The sequence below is a fragment of the Bos indicus genome, chromosome 1 (assembly GCF_029378745.1).
Source record: "Bos indicus isolate NIAB-ARS_2022 breed Sahiwal x Tharparkar chromosome 1, NIAB-ARS_B.indTharparkar_mat_pri_1.0, whole genome shotgun sequence".
Lineage (NCBI taxonomy): Eukaryota > Metazoa > Chordata > Mammalia > Artiodactyla > Bovidae > Bos > Bos indicus.
This window is the reverse complement of record NC_091760.1, coordinates 60,731,499-60,749,269: the sequence shown is the minus strand read 5'-3', so window position 1 is coordinate 60,749,269 and position 17,771 is coordinate 60,731,499. Positions and strand designations below refer to the sequence as shown.

The following is a 17,771-nucleotide window of genomic DNA, read 5'->3' as shown; positions in this document are numbered from 1 at the left end:
AGAAGTTCATTAGCTCTCATCTCTTCACTCCAGAGAGAAGTCACTGAAAATTTCACCTCCCCTACCACAGAGTCAAATACATTGCCTTCTTCAATCTGAGGCTGACCTCTGAGCTGAGGTGCAATCTTATCACCCACCTCATCACCCTGTCACCTGATAATGAAGCCCTGTCAGAATCTTCTCAATAGACCTTATAATGTCTATGCTTCTCAACACCTGGGGCCTAACCTCAGAGCAATGATCTCAAAAAGATGACCCTAAAGTTCCTTTCATTGGTTATAGGATTAGCATTATACATCAATGTCCTTTTCTTTTCCCAGTAGGTTATGAGTTGGGTGGTTACAGAGCCAAGTAGCACAAGGAGTTTAAGGATCAAAATTGTTTATCATGACTCATCCTGCTGTGATATAACAACCAAAGAGCTTAACAGTTCAGCCTTCAATTTTTTCCAGCTATGAAAGACAAATAATAACATCATAAAAGCTCCCCTCCCACCATACACACACTCATTTCATAAGTGTTTTTAAAGGAAAAATGGGGACAGAAGTTTTGTCAGTTCAGGATTAATCTTTGGGTTGACTTGAGAACAAAGTTGGATGGTTTAATGTGCCATATAAAGGTTTAACATTTGCAAAGAGTTCTGCTTAAGTGCTTTGTATGAGTCATCCCACCTGTTCTTTCCAATAACCCTGTCAGGCCTTTACAGAAGAGAAAACAGGTTCAGAGGACTTGAAGTGATGTGGGTGGAGCTAGAATTCAAACTTAGGTGAACTGGCTTCCCCTAATGACCCTCAACTCTATATCTCAGATATAAGATAATTCTCTATCAAGATTTTTCTCTTGAGCTCCAGAATGTATGTCTAAGTACCTGTTGGGCATTACTACCCTTTGGAGATTGACACTGCAAGACAAAGACTCTCCCTGATCTGAAAGCCGCTTATCCATCAGGCCTTATCACTTATCCCCTCTCCCTCTCATACTCCACACCTGAGCCCTACTGAGCTACTTGCAGTTCGGCAAAAACAAAAGCACATACTGTAATGGCTCCTGTGTTATCCCATGTGTATCTTTCCTTTGGGATCGAGACATACATTTCCACAACTCGCAGAAGTACTGGCTGTTGCCGACACACAGCTGAGAATTCCTGAAGGAACTGCCTTACATCAAAGGAAGATACCATGCACAAAGTTGCACCCCAATCCAGAAGCAGCATATACCCCATGACTGGTCAGTGGAGGTATATAAAGCCAAGTACTCAAAAGGGGAGACCTCTGAATGCCATTCCAACTCAGTGCTTCCCCATAGGATGGGCTGAGTCCTCTGTTGGTACCACATTGCTGTTCAGCTTCCCCCCTCTGCCTAATCCTGCTCTCCTTACTCTTTTATAAGCATTTTCCTTCCTAAGAGCCCTCTCCATAATAGTGCATTCAAATCTCTGCTTCACAGTCTGTTTCCTGGGAAACAGTTGGTACCAAGACTTGTCTTTGAAGTGCTCTTTTGGAGCTATATTAGTCTTTGAATAGCTGACGATGAGAAACCTGTTACTGGTGGTACATCGAATGGAATTTGGGTAATTCCTAGAATACTGTAACAATGCAAAAGTTACATCTTTCACTGATGGTAAATTGGAATGGGAACTAAAAGAGAATATACTGCAGGTGCACTGCTTCAGATAATCGAGAGGTTCTGGGAACTCAATGATTATAAAAGCCATGGAATCAGGTGGGTTTGCCTGGGTGCTACCAAGGCATTAGTGAAAGACGATGAAGGACTGAGAGCAATTAATCTCAAATTCAGGACAAAATTAAAAAGCCAGAGGGCCTGAGGGCAGAAAGGCAGAGGACCAAACCCAGAATGTGATTTAAAGTGTAGTAGATTCCAGAGAACATTGTTGACCTGGAAAATCTACTTCACCAAGGTTACAGCCTTAACTGAAAAGGAGTAAAGCTCTGAGGCTTGGGATGGGGTTATTTGGGTTGATACCCTTGAAAATCTTGAATCTCTAGTCTCCTCTGAACCCCTAGAAATGCTGTAATTCTTCAGGTTAAAAGCTATCACATTCTTTTTTCTGCAAGACATCAAGATAAGATATATGCCTACACCTCCTTTCCCTTCCCCTTCACTTCATCACTTTCCCTCTTGGCCACCAAAACAATAACTAGGGTCACAACATAACTGGCTTGTAAAATGTTTGGTCTGTCTACTAGCAGAAGGAAGGAACTATGTATCCAGAGAGCTGTAGGCCCCAGCCAACATGTGTCAACAGGACCAGGAAATAATGTATGGAACTTGAGCCTGATCCTGGGTCCAGGTAGTAGGGGAGGGGAATGAAAGCAAAACAAATTTGGATAAGGGATAATTTATTTATGTGGGAACATTATCCTCTGATGCAGGATTTAACACCCTGTCAGTGACCCAGGAGACAGTGCTTACATGCTGCTTGAATGGTCCTTAGAAGCTTGGGGAAATCTATTCAGTTCAGTTCAGTTCAGCTATTCAGCTCAGTCATGTCTGCCTCTTTGCAACCCCATGAACCGCAGCATGCCAGGCCTCCCTATCTATCACCGACTCCCAGAGTTTACCCAAACTCATGTTCATTGAGTCAGTGATGCCATCCAACTATCTCATCCTCTGTCGTCCCCTTCTCCTCCTGCCTTCAATCTTTCCCAGCATCAGGGCCTTTTCAAATGAGTCAGCTCTTCGAATCAGGTGGCCAAAATATTGGCTTTTCAGTTTCAACATCAGTCCTTCCAATGAACATCCAGGACTTATCTCCTTTAGGATGGACTGGTTGGATCTCCTTGCAGTCCAAGGGACTCTCAAGAGTCTTCTCCAACACCACAGTTCAAAAGCATCAATTCTTCTGTGCTCAGCCTTCTTCATAGTCCAACTCTCACATCCATACATGACCACAGGAAAAACCATAGCTTTGACTAGACAGACCTTTGCTGGCAAAGTAATGTCTCTGCTTTTGAATATGCTATCTAGCTTGGTCGTAACTTTGCTTCCAAGGAGTAAGTGTCTTTTAATTTCATGGCTGCAATCACCATCTGCAGTGATTTCGGAGCCCAAGAAAATAAAGGCAGGCACTGTTTCCACTGTTTCCCTGTCTATCTGCCATGAAGTGATGGGCCTGGATGCCATGAGCTTAGTTTTCTGAATGTTGAGCTTTTAGCCAACTTTTTCACTCTCTTCTTTCACTTTCATCAAGAGGCTCTTTAGTTCTTCTTCACTTTCTGCCATAAGGGTGGTGTCATCTGCATATCTGAGGTTATTGATATCTCTCCAGGCAATCTGGATTCCAACTTGTGCTTCTTTCAGCCCAGTGTTTCTCATGATGTACTCTGCATAGAAGTTAAATAAGCAGGGTGACAATATACAGCCTTGACGTACTCCTTTTCCTATTTGGAACCAGTCTATTGTTCCATGTCCAGTTCTAACTGTTGCTTCCTGACCTGCATACAAATTTCTCAAGAGGCAGGTCAGGTGGTCTGGTATTCCCATCTCTTCCAGTTTATTGTGATCCACACAGTCAAAGGCTTGGCCCTTGCTAATTAAAAATACTGGAACTTCCATGGCACATGGTGAAAGAAGAGATCAAAAGGTTCAGAGAAGGCTTGCTAGAGAGGATGTACTATGTAAAGCAGAAACCCACTGACTAACCATGATTCACATAAGGGTCCATAGGACACTCCCTTTACCATAATGATAAAAAATGCACTGATGAAAAAGTCACCAGCATAAATAAGATGCTCAGTGTTTGCTGTCCTCTGTAGGCTAGTGCTGAAGATAGAAGATGCAATTGTAGATTTGGGAATCCTGATGGTAATGAAGAGAATGCCAAAATAATGCAGGTTAGGTGGTAGCACCTAGCTATCTAAAACAAGATCACAATCATCATCATAAATGGACAGTCTGAATAAGAGCCAGGAAGACCTAACCCACACAGGGCCAAAGAGATGGTTAATAGAACACAGTGTATCTCTAGGCAGTCAACAAGGGTATGCTTGATCTATTCAGGAGGTTAAGGGAACTTAGTCCAATAAAAAGTCAAAATCCCTTGTTCAGTTTCTGAGCCAATTCTCAGCCCCAGATCCCACTACTTGAAGAAGTCAGGTCTTCAGGAGGAAGAGATCTGAAATCACATATTAAGTGTACATGAGAATTCCCTCAGTACTTCCTCAAGGCATCTATGACTATTTTAGTAATCATGCCCCAAGAAAAATGGGAATATCCAGTCATTTCAAGTCAGAGAAGGCAATGGCACCCAACTCCAGTACTCTTGCCTGGAAAATCCCATGTACGGAGAAGCCTGGCAGGCTGTAGTCCACGGAGTCGCTAAGAGTCAGACACGACTGAGCGACTTCACTTTCACTTTTCACTTTCATGCACTGGAGAAGGAAATGGCAACTCACTCCAGTGTTCTTGCCTGGAGAATCCCAGGGACGGGGGAGCCTGCTGGGATGTCATCTATAGGGCTGCCCAGAGTCGGACACAAGTGAATCGACTTAGCAGCAGCAGCAGTAATTTCAAGTAGTATGATACATAGGTTCTAAGTGAACAGTGAGAAGGGACCTGAAAAATTATGTGGCATTAATTAGAGTATGAGTATATGAGAACCAAATAATAAATAAACACCTGGTCTAATTCCATTTCAGTGAGTTCACTAGGTTCATGGACTCAATATGTAATAATTTCCTTAATCCCCAAATGTAAGGTTGGAACAGGCACACTTCATATTTGGCAGAATTTCTGCATTGGTTCCTTGGCCTTTGGACGGCACATGCCTTCTTCAACCATCCAAGATTATTATCATATTTGTGAGCAACCTAATGTATTCATGGGCTTTCCAGGTGGCTCAGTGGTAAAGAATCAGTCTGCCAGTGCAGGAGACAAGGGTTCAACCCCTGGGTCGGTAAGATCCCCTGGAGGAGAAAATGGCAACCCACTGCAGTATTTTTGCCTGGAGAATCCCATGGACAGAGGAGTCTGGAAGGCTGCAGCCCATGAGGTTGCAAAGAGTCGGACACCACTGAGTGACTGAACAACTACAACAACCCCTAAGTAAAAGCTCAACACTTTTAAGTCCTCTTTGGATTCTGGAGTGACATATTTAATACTCAGAAATTTGCTTCATCCCATTCACCAATGTGATACAGAAAGACTATGAGCTTTGATTAAGACCCAGGTCAGAAAGGCTCTGTAGCCTGAATGGCTGATATATGGGCCTGCAGTACTGCAACACTAATGGTATTTAATAGTTATCTATGATGGGAAAAGATATTTGAAGTTTTTGATTAGTCCCAGTAGGCAAATTTTAAAGTGGACTTCTAATATTTTAGAGTAAGGCTATAACATCTGCAGTAAACTGCTAGAAATCAAGATAGCATTTGCAAAATAAGTCTTGCTATGCTCCTGGGACCTGATAGAGGAAAATCATGGGATGTCAACTGATTATGGAGCCAAGACTGCCCATCCTGAGCTGGGTCTTTTTGACCCATCAAGCCATAAAGTCAAGCTGAACTAAGACGGAAGGGGTATGTATATTCATTGGATTAGGAATGGCAGAGCCATAAGGCACAAAAACGTTGTAAGGAGCACAGCCCTCCATGGTATCCACTGCTGTGACAGTGACACCTCTTCCTCAGATTGCACCTAGAGCTACACTGTCCTCAGTGGAAATGTCCTCAACCGGGTGGTCATGTTATTTATTGATTAAAATAAGACATTTTATGATTGGCAGAGGAGTACAATTATCAATTATTCCTAGACATCAGGTATAAACCAGAATCCTCTAGGTACACTGGGTTTTATGGTGACCCGTCCTTATTTGACAACCACTTTCCAGACCCTTACTAGGATTTCAAACTTTTAACTTTATATCCAGTTGCCAGTATTTTTGAGAGTAATAGGTGATACCAAAGGAAATAAGATTTAGTCTGTTGGTAACTTTTAAACAGTTTTAGAGACATATGAAATAGGGCAGCAAAATTTAAGCAGCTTGCACTCTTTCTGTTTAATGACTGATTGGGGCCAGGCTTAGAACACGGCAATAAATGAGTTCTAGAATTACCAAATGCGGTAAGTTTTCAAGAAGCGAAACAATGGTAGGTAAAACTTCTGGGTAGAAGAGAGGATAAAGGACTGATCTATGATGGGCATACTGTCTAGTCACATGGTCCCCTCCAAAAAGTATTTATAACAAAGTCACAAAAATAGTAGTTTAGGCATCAGAATAAGTGGATGACTTTGAAAAAATATATTCAAGGTAAATATCATCCCTCACTGTGACAAGAGAAGTACTAATATGTAACAATGCTATGCAAATATCACTTCCATATTTCCTGGCTTGCAGGCTGTTAAATTCCTAGTCATGATAATACATATTAATGGGAGGTTGGAAGTTAAATAAACATAATTTGAGCAAGTCAATTCTCTGTGGTATGCTTTTTGTAACGGATAAAAAGCTAACTGAAATGATTAGTCACTGTAGAAATAAGGTATTGATCATGTAATAAGATGACTTTGCTTTCAAACAGCATGAAGCCCTATTCAAAAGCAATCAAATATACCATGTTATTGGGTCCTCTCAGCAGCCCCGAGAGCCAGGAATTATCTTATTGTCCCAATATTATAAGTGAGATGACTGTGGTCCAGGGCAATTAAATAATTTGTTTATTGTTTTACCTCTTTGTTTTACCTCCACTGAAGAAATTGAAACTAGAACCCATATCCCCAGGTATCCCCTATCCACCTCATAATCCAGTGTTCGTTGTACTTGAGTGCCTAGAAAAAGAATTGACCTTGTGAAAGCTGTGGGTTTAGTGACATCTGACCATCCATTTTGGCTGAAGTCCATTTCTTTGGTTTTCATATCCCCTAGGGATAATCCATCTCACTCATCCCCGTCACATTCACCATCTGACCTGCCATGCTCTCTGAAAATTGCAACTGTGTTTTACCTTTGGAGCAACCAAATTCAATTATAGTTTCGGCCTTTGTGTTTCCTCAGCCTTTTTTCCTACACAAATTGATGGTGACAGCAACGATACCAATTCAATTACATACCATCTTCTGGTTCCCAGTAATGATTCTGAGTAGGTCAACAGGGACTAGCCAGGAACAAGGAGGACCATGAATTAAAAGGGAAGGATAAGGAGTGAAAGCCCAAATTAGAGACCCATTTTCACTTACTGGGAAAATTTGAGCCAACTTCTCTCATGTAATAAGCAAAATAAATCATGGAAAGTGAAAGGAAAGAGTAGGTTGGCCAATTTATGAAAGAGTAATTCTAGAAAGGATTAGAGAGCTTTACAATTATATTGCCTAGGTGAGCAAAACCTGAGTGATACAAAATAAAGCATTGTCTTATCAAAAAACTGGGTGTTGTAATAAACATATCATAGAAGGGTCAATTATTTTTGGCACTTCTGTTCATACAAAATATATTTCTTTATTGAATTCTCAGCACATAGCAGGTTGTTCTAGAGTAGAGAGGCTGCTGAGAACAAAATAGTTGAGCCACTGCCCTGATGGTGGTTACATTCCAGTGAGGAAGACACACGGGTCACACAGCTGCTACGAAGAACAAAAGGTAAAGGGACTGATGGTCATGTGATAGATAAATGCTATTTAGGTAGAAGGGACAAGGAGGGCCTCTCTAAGGAGGTGACATTTGAAAATTGAATGAATTGAGCCACAAGCATGTAGCACACGCTTCCAAATCCATGGAGGTGTAGACGGTAATGACATTTGTTTAACCTTTGTGTATATGTTTAGTAGCAGACTTTAAAGGTTACTATTTTGATAGCTGTCACCTACCCTGGAAATGACTGTTAAGAGACAAGCAAATAATTATCTCCCAAATGCTAAACTGAATCCTCTACAAAATGAAGCCAGCTTACCAAATTGAATGCTTTTTTTTTTTTGCTCCTTTGACAATCCTTTAAAGCCAAGTCTTAAACAGTCATTCTCTTTCTCTTGCTCTATTACTTGTTACCTGATTATCCACTCTTAGTCAGCTATTTATTTTTTCTGTGTTTATAGACTGCTTTGTGGACTTCTATATTATCTTGGGCAAAAAGCCTAACAATCAATAATTTAGTCTGTCTTTTTTCTTTAAATCAGAGTTTTGGCTTGCACATAATAAACCAGTGTGCACTTACAATTAAATCAATTCAACAAATATTTGTGGCCTAAATATTATTAGCAAGATAATGTTTTTAGCACAAAATGGGAGAAAAAGATGAGCAAACACTGTTTAGCTCTTAGACAACATACTATGTGCATAGTAGATAAGTGTACAAATAACATGAGGAAGAAATGAATTTCTCAAAAAAAAATCTCATAAAATTGAGAGACATTAGGTGAGGAACATAAATTACTTCAAGAAGGAGGAATGATTTGAAATGAGTCTTAAAAGCAAGGTAGGATTGCAAACTATAAAGAGAGACCCAGAATTCATTTCAGAACGAAGGTACAGTAAAAATAAGTAAATGAAGACAAAAAGAGGTAAGGCAGGTTTGGAGGACAGATACTCCAGATTGGTTGAAAGGCAAGTCATTGGGGTAAAGAGTGTTAAGTAGTTAGATGGTGTCAAATAGGCCAGGTCAACATTATGAAGAAACTGGAATGCTGGAAAGCAGTGGGATTTCCCAAAGGGTTTTGAGTTGGGAAGTGTCACTAAGTATATCTAGCATTGATGGAGGAAGTAGATACAGGTGGGAGACTGGCGTGGAATGTACTTCTAAGGCACAGAGGAGAGATCATGAACGTCTGAGATGTAGAGCAATGGTACTAGGAACCATAATTTCTGAAAAGAAACACAAACTTGTGATGGTATCCTTAAGGGATCTTGGCAATTGATTAGATGTGAGGCAAGGTAGAGAAAAATGTAAAGATTATTTTTTAATAATAATGGCATCTCTTGGGATGAGTTATTATGAGCAAATGCAGAGTTCAGTTTAATAAATATTAAGGTATTGCTAGGACAGGCAGGTGGAGATGAGTAGATGGAAATCTGGGATTGGACCTTGTGGGAGATTTGCTAGTAGAAATCATTTCAAAGGTGAGAATTGTGGCCATGGAAGGGAATCAAAACACTGGGGAAATAACTGTAGAAAGAAAAGGGCAGAAAGCAGGGGTCTAATTTTAGAGGTACTTTTTTATTTTTTGGTTAGTGGCAGCAGGAAAAACAACCAGAAATGTTAAGAAATACGGAGCAATAAGAGGTAGGATAGCAACTTACTTATGGAAACCAAGGAAGGTAACAGTTACAAGGAAAAAAGTTTAGTCAATAGCATCAGATATATCCTTGGGACTGAGGAACTAAGAAAAAGAACTGAATTTCCTAGAACGAACAAAAGATCATGGCATTTATTTCTTAGTGATGAAGGAAGGCTTATTTCGAGTAGGGTGTGTATAAGCACATGTGTACACAAAGGAAAAGGAGCTAGAGAGCTTATGTAAAAACCAAAAACAGGATAAGAATTATTAACACAGCACAAGGTAAAAGGAATAAACTAACATTCATTCCGTGCTTACTTTGTCCCAACACTATGCAAGTTATGCTCACTCAGTCCTGTCGGACTCTCTGCTACCCTTTGGACTGTAGCCCGCCAGGTTCCTCTGTCCATGGGATTTTTCAGGCAAGAATACTGGAATGGGTTGCCATTTCCTCCTCCAGTGGATCTTCCCAACGCAGGGATTGGACTCATGTCTCCTGTATCTCCTGCATTGCAGGAAGATTCTTTACCTGCTGAACCATCAGGAAAGCCCTACTATGCAAGATACACTTATGTTTTCTTATTTGGTACTCATATCAGCACTGTGTGAAAGATGTTATTATTATTTTCTACTATAGATGAAAATACAAGGTGCAAGGAGGTTAAACAAGATGCTCCAGGACATACATCTATATCCGCAATAGCTGTGAAATTCTAGCCATTGTGTGGCAGGGGCCAAAGGCCACGCTTTCTCTATGACAGCATAATGCCATCTTGAGGCAGGAGGCCTAGGACTAGGTTCAGTGGGTTCGGCAGGGAAGAAGACCAGAACCTCCTCCTCGGAAATGGAAACAAAAGAAAGGAGGGGTGGTAAAATATATACTAAAGCAGAAGTCATCTGCTGTGAGTGACTGACCAGCACCTCCGTGTTACAGGCAGAAAAGTGGAGGAAGGACTAAATGGTTCACGCTTCCTGTCTTGAAAGACAGGAAGTCTTCCTAGAAGACTCCTGCCTACATTTCAGTAGCCCAAACTCATCAACACATTGCTAAACCTACTTGCAAGGTAGGCTCAAAAATGTAATTTTTATTTCAAGTTGGGATAATGACTAGAGCTTCACATGTGTTAATGGCCATCCTAATCACCTGGAGATTTGCCTAAAATTGCAAACTATGAGCAGAGGCTCAAGATTCTTTATTACATACAAATTCTTGGTGATTGCCTGTCTGCTGGTCTGTAAACCATATTCTGAGTAGTAAAGTTGTGGACCAGTGGTTCTCAAACATTATTGTGCATCAGGATCACCTGCTAATTGTGATAAAACAGATTTCTGGGCCCCACCCTCAGAGTGTCTGATTCAGTAGGCCAAAGTGGGGCCTGGGAATTTGCATTTCTTAGAAGACTCCATGGGATGCAGAATGTTGCTGGTGGGTGGGACCACACAGGAAGAACTACTGATATGACTTCTTTTGGTGACAGATGGTTGAGACAGTGGATGACAGAAAGGTATGGCATCAAGACGGGAGCAGGGTTTGTTGATATTTCTGCCTTCATTTTACTGTTGGTGATCGCAGTGCCATTATATTCACACTCTCACTGGGTTAAAAACAAATGTCCACCATCAGCTGGCCTGATATATATTCTCAAGTTTTCTCCCTGTACAATTTCTCCATGTTAGGAGGAATCCTAACCAAACTGCAGTGCTGATTCAGCTAACCGTCAGTACTGAGTTTCACAGTGTGTGAGTGAAATCAATATGTAATACGAAGAAATTAAAATATCCTAGCGTCTCTAGTCAGAATAGTCTCCCCACATTAAAGGGAGACTGTTTTCTTCATAGCTGGAAAATTTAAGGTACTCCACTCAATCTCTTGTTTGTTTTCTATGTCCAAATTACTGGGTTACCTACTGATTAGCAGACCTGGCCAATTAGTCTGATGATCTCATCACATAGTTTCAACTTCTCCAGCTGTGAGTTACTTTTTATACTGACTCTTTCAATTAAAAAAACTCCCCCAGCTGAGACAAATGAGGAGTAAAGTGATAATGCCCACCAGCAATTTATCTTGACGACTTCTTTAGAGCAGCCTAAGTGGTACAACTGAGCCATGGGGTAGAATTCAGGGAATGCATTGTGCTGCTGTATTTTGAGGCACTGAGGAAGTCCACAGCTCCTGGCACATGTAAATAAAACTGGTGCTGATTTCAACTGAATCTCATTACTACTGCAGGCGGTATATATGAATCTATGAAAACAGATGAGATTACTTTGGGAACATGCCCAAGATGTATTCACTTATGTCCTGGAGAGGTAAGAGTAAGAACAAATCGGCAAAGAAGTAGGAAATGAAAATGAGTAAGATAAGTCCCCTTCACAAGAACGTATAATCTTACTTTGTCTAGCCCTTATTCCTACCTCCTCAGAGAAAGTTTTTCTTCCCCTGAGAGAAAAACTCAGAGGTGATTTTGTTTTTCCATAGGTCCCTTCTATGTTCAGAGGGCAGTAGGGTAAAAGATTTGTCAAAGAATCCTCATAGTTCCAGCTTCTACATGGCTTTTGGTCTTTAATGGACACTGTGGTTATGTTCCAAAGAGCCCCTAAAAATAGAAAGAATTTAACCTGCTGTCTTAAGTCTTTAATGAGGGCCACTTCTCTAGGCATGGTCACTTCAGACTTTTATTTTCAAAAGAAAAGCCACCTTAGAAGCTCGATGAGAAAAGAAGAATAGTCGTAGAACAGCCTGGAAAGCTAAAAGCATCTTTGCCATTCAGACCCTGACTGCATTAACAGGATGGCGGGCAATCACCTTGTGCCTTGTTCAAAGCCTACCATCTCTGCAGGCTTCCAACTCCTCCCCTCAAGCTTGCTCTCTGATCAGTAAGATTCTCTGTGTCTTTGCGTAAAGGTCATGGAATCCTAACAGCTGCAAAACATTTTGAAGGGGGATTAACTAGCTTGATTCCAGCCTACTGACTGAAATACATGACTCAGAATGAGAATCTCAGATTAATACTATGGATTGTCATCCCAGATGCCAGGAAATTCAGACACCTATGTAACCCCTCTTGGAAGAGGAACTATCTGTATCATTTCCTCAAGGCTCCTGGAGAGAATAAGCAATGAAGTGCTCAAAATTCCTCAATGGAGTTCACTTTCAGCCACAAGAGTTCCAAAGACAATCACAAGGACCAAATCCATTCAGTGTCATAATGACTCAATTTTCTAGAGACTGTATCTAAGACCAATGTAGGAAGAGACTGGATGTGGACAAAAGAAAAACACACACACAAAATTTGCTAAATTAACTGATTAAATGAAATAAACACAGAAACCACAGCTGGTTTCCAGTCATCGGCCGAGTTTGTGAGGAGGGCTAGCTCTGACAATTTGGAGTGTGGTGTAGACCTAAGGAGTGTGGGAGCAGCAATATGTTTATTTGTGCTTAAATAGAAACGCAGATAGCTAGTCCAAGCAAGAACTTCCTCCACAGAAAGAAACTGCAAATAACCCATCCCCTGGCTGCCAACTAGAGGCTTATTTTAGGAAAAGTAAGTAGGAACAGGCGGCAAGGCCAGTCCAGGAGAATTTAGAGGTGTTCCTCCCACACACCAGGCGCTCATTAGCATGTCTCCTCGGCTTCTGAACCATGTAACAGCTGCAGACAGACAATAGGGGGAACTGTCACCGAGAACCAAAAGGGTCCTGGAAAAGCCTGTTAATTAAGAAAAGATGGAGGGGGATGTGTTTTTAGAAAGCAATACAACTCCTGAACAGAGGGGAAAAATTTAATAGAGAGTTTTGAAAGACAATGACTCAAAGGAAAATAAATCAAAGTAAAATACGTTATCACTCTTCAAGGTGAAACCACAGTTACTTGTTCCTCAAGCATTTATCCCGCACTTACTGAGAAATGCTGAATTTCATGAGGGGAAAAGAAATAGGATTAGACAGTTTCTATTCTTCAGCAATTGGCATTTATTTGCAAGGATAAAAAATTATACCAACAACTGCTATGCAAAATTACAAGTTTTGGTCACTTATAAGGTGGAACATACCAGCTGTTTAGAACTGTTGCCTTATTATAAACACATTGCTAGGATGAGTTTAAAAGGATGACAACTTAAGATGCCACCATTGACTTTGGAAGAACAGGAATGTTAAATGTAGGTTGCAGAGCCAGGTTGACTGTCTTTTTTCATTTTTCTTTTCTTAAAATCCATCAACTCAAGAAAATACCCCTCTACTTATTAGCAGCTCACCCCCACCACAAGCTACATGTTATTTACCCAGCAGAGAGTTCAAGGTCACTGCCTAGAATGGAAGAAACAGGAATGGTAGGCAATGCAAGCCCAAGAGCAGCCAAACAACGCAGGTAAAAGTTAGACCAGTGCAAACAGAAGCAAGGACAAAAGGCAAATGCAAGCAGGATTCCTGAGGGACTTAATGGAAAAAAGTTGCTTACAAAAAAAAAAAGAGCGAGGGAGAGGAGCCATTACAGAATTAAAATTCACATCACATTTGATGAAAGAGGACAATAAAAATAATTTACTGATTAATCATTGTTACTCATAATCACCACCTTATGAAGTGGTGACAGCAGTCCCATTTTCCAGATTCAGAAACTTGCTATGGAGCAGAGAGACAGGAATCTGCAGAGCCAGAATTAACGTATCAGCTGATAAGCTAACCACTACAGCATCTGGACTCTCAGTTCCGCTGGACTCTGGAAACTGCAACTAGATACCAATAGCAGTGGATTCTGGAAATTTCCATCCAATGCCCATGTTTCTTCTCTTATCACAGGCTTTAGGTTGGGCCATGTGCATCTAGCTTCTATAGGTAAAGGATAGCACAAAGTCAAAGTGAATGGCATCTTCAGCAGACCACAGACATTGCTATATGTGCCATTTTCAACCACTTGACTCCATTATGTCCCTCCTCTGGAAGTGTCAGCCTGGAGCCTTTGTTCTTCTGGGTAGGCCAGAGTACACGGAGGAAAACGAAGCTTGGCAATTTCAAGTAATGCCCTGATGTGCAGAGAACCAGGCTCACACCTTCGAGAATAAAGGCCTTTCTCAGAGGTGCTTCAGTACAGCTAGCCCATAGCTACCTGCCCCTTCGGTCTCTGCAGGAAAGAGGTCAGGTTCCAGGGCTCATGTGGGCCCTTAATTCAAGTGAATGGACATCCAGGAAGTTGGGGATAAGGAACGAAACATTCAGTTACAGCACAGGGGCAATACTAACAATGTTTATTTGCAGGTTCCAATGGCTAACTTCAACCAGTTTTAAAAAATCAAGTTTGAAGACAGAGTAACAAACATGATGAGAAATATCCTAGATTCTCACATGTCTTATGACTGGCTCTGAAATGGATCTGATAAGCTCATGGTTGTGCGTAAATTAAATTGTCTGAAAGGAGCAACTCCTGGAACTGAGGCTCAGTTTATTATTCTGTTGTTGTTTTTAATCTCCATGTTGAGTTTGCCTCCTAACACACCCAGAGAGGGTATCCAAGTGAGAGACTGAGAAGGAGGGCGCCAACGGAGCGGAGATGTGCTTAATGTAGACACCATTAATAAATCACTGATAGTTAAGATATAGATTGGATGATGGGTGGCAGATGGGAAGGAGGTACGTCAAATTGCTTTTCTCATATAGATTATTGGATTAACAAGGAAGCAGCAGGCAAGTGGCAAACTGGTGTAACAAATTGCTATCATAAAAAAAAAAAAATTGAACTTATCCCAGGATGGTAATAAGGCTCTGTAGGCCATTAGCCCTTCGGAGAGGTGCTAGAAGTGGGAATATCCCTCTGAGATGGTAATACAGAGAAAGCTCTCCATACGCCTCCTCCCCTCACTATTGTACCTAAGCACATCCTGGTGAGAGGAGGGGGATGGGACACAGCCAGACAGCAGAGGGAAATGAATTAATGAATGGGTTAGCAGGTGCATGCCCCACATGATAAGAGATGAACAGAAGTATATACACCACACCATTCTGGCAACCAATGCTGGTTGCAACCAATACTGCTCGCTTTATTTGCCCCCTGCAGACCCTCCTCCAGCTTCTTATTTTGAAAATTTTCAAACCTACTGACAAGTTGCTGCTGCTGCTCGGTTGCTTCAATCATGTCCGACTCTGTGCGACCCTATGGACTGCAGACTGCCAGGCTCCTCTGTCCATGGGATTCTCTAGGCAAGAGTAGTAGAGTGGGTTGCCATGCCCTCCTCTGGAGGATCTTCCTGACCCAGGGATAGAAACTGAGTCTCCTGCATTGCAGGTAGATTCTTAACTGCTGAGTCACCAGGGAAGCCATTGGCAAGTTGCACTGATAATAAACTTAGCACCTGATAATATTATGCAGGCTTCACCAGTTGCTAATATTTTGCCACATTTGCTTTGTCTTTCATTTTCCTTCTCTCTTTTTGGTGAACTATTAAGTGGTAGACATCAAAATGCTGTGGTGGTATGTATTTTCTGCAAACAAGGTCATTCTCCTACATATTCACAATGGAATTGATGATTTTCAGGAAATTTTAGCTTTCACAAGTAATATTATACAACGTACAATCTATGTTCAAGTTTCCCAAGTTGTTCCAATAATGTCTTTTATAGCTTTATTAAAAATCCAGGATTTGATTAAAAAAATGTATTGTTTAGTAAACATATCTCTTAAATAATTTATATTCTAGAACTGTGCCCAGCTTTTCTTTTTAACTGTTAAGACACTGACATTTTGAAGTGTCTGGACTAGTTGTTTTGCAGACCATTTCTCAATTTAGATTTTTCTGATTGCTTCCTCACGATTAGAGTAAGGTTAAACATTTCTGGCAGGATGTGTCTCTCGTAGTACATCACTTCAGGAGGCATATGCTGCCAGTTTGTCAAACTTGGTGATTGTAAGTTTCACCATTTGGTTAAGGTGATGCTGTCAAATTTCTCCATTGTAAATAGAGCCTGTTCCTTCTGTTATTAATAAATAATTATGAAACTGGGTGATTGTAAGACCAATGTTTTACACAATAGTTTTAGCATGTTTTGATGTTTTTTGTTTGAATAAATTATTACAATAGTCATTGATAGCCTTAGAAAATCATTTTACATTCTTTCTACGCTTAAGAGTTGTTATTCTTTTGTAGAAATAAATGTTTCTTTTTATTTTCTCCATTCACCTCCATTATTTTTGCTACCACTATGGCCTCAGAGAGGTTTACTATAATCCATTCTGGCCAATATTTATAATAATATTCTAGTTGTCACAGATTTGTTCAGTGTAAGCCTCTTTAATCTGGTACCAATGATTTTTTGACGTTGTCTTATCAGTGTTTGAGCACTTCTTTACTTTTTGATTCAGTTCAGTGCTCCTGGCTCACCCTGTACTTCACTGCCCCACATTTAGGGTTTGTCAGTTTTCCAGCGAGTCCTGGTTCCTTTGAATGGAAGTTGGCAGTTATAAACCAAGATAAGGTGATCAGATCAGTTCAGTTCAGTTCAGTCACTCAGTCATGTCCGACTATTTGCGACCCTATGAATCGCAGCACGCCAGGCCTCCCTGTCCATCACCAACTCCCGGAGTTCACTCAGACTCACGTCCATCGAGTCAATGATGCCATCCAGCCATCTCATCCTCTGTCGTCCCCTTCTCCTCCTGCCCCCAATCCCTCCCAGCATCAGAGTCTTTTCCAATGAGTCAACTCTTCGCATGAGGTGGCCAAAGTACTGGAGTTTCAGCTTTAGCATCATTCCTTCCAAAGAAATCCCAGGGCTGATCTCCTTCAGAATGGACTGGATGGATCTCCTTGCAGTCCAAGGGACTCTCAAGAGTCTTCTCCAACACCACAGTTCAAAAGCATCAATTCTTCAGCGCTCAGCCTTCTTCACAGTCCAACTCTCACATCTATACATGACCACAGGAAAAACCATAGCCTTGACTAGACGAACCTTTGTTGGCAAAGTAATGTCTCTGCTTTTGAATATGCTATCTAGGTTGGTCATAACTTTCCTTCCAAGGAGTAAGAGTCTTTTAATTTCATGGCTGCAGTCACCATCTGCAGTGATTTTGGAGCCCAGAAAAATAAAGTCTGATACTGTTTCCACTGTTTCCCCATCTATTTCCCATGAAGTAATGGGACCGAGTGCCATGATCTTCGTTTTCTGAATGTTGAGCTTTAAGCCAACTTTTTCACTCTCCACTTTCACTTTCATCAAGAGGCTTTTTAGTTCCTCTTCACTTTCTGCCATAAGGGTGCTGTCATCTGCATATCTGAGGTTATTGATATTTCTCCCAGCAGTCTTGATTCCAGCTTGTGCTTCTTCCAGTCCAGCGTTTCTCATGATGTACTCTGCGTAGAAGTTAAATAAGCAGAGTGACAATATACAGCCTTGACGTACTCCTTTTCCTCTTTGGAACCAGTCTGTTGTTCCATGTCCAGTTCTAACTGTTGCTTCCTGACCTGCATACAAATTTCTCAAGAGGCAGATCAGGTGGTCTGGTATTCCCTTCTCTTTCAGAATTTTCCACAGTTTATTGTGATCCACACAGT

General features: G+C 41.1%; 1 long non-coding RNA gene across 1 annotated transcript in view; it reads left to right on the top strand.

Moving 5' to 3' along the window:
- Window positions 1–10,010: 10,010 nt before the first annotated feature.
- The window catches only part of LOC139182798 (uncharacterized), a 28,586-nt gene continuing 20,825 nt past the window's right edge, over window positions 10,011–17,771 (top strand). Inside the window, exon 1 of the long non-coding RNA XR_011566371.1 lies at window positions 10,011–10,289. This is a non-coding gene — a long non-coding RNA (uncharacterized lncRNA). The remainder of the gene's footprint in view (window positions 10,290–17,771) is intronic.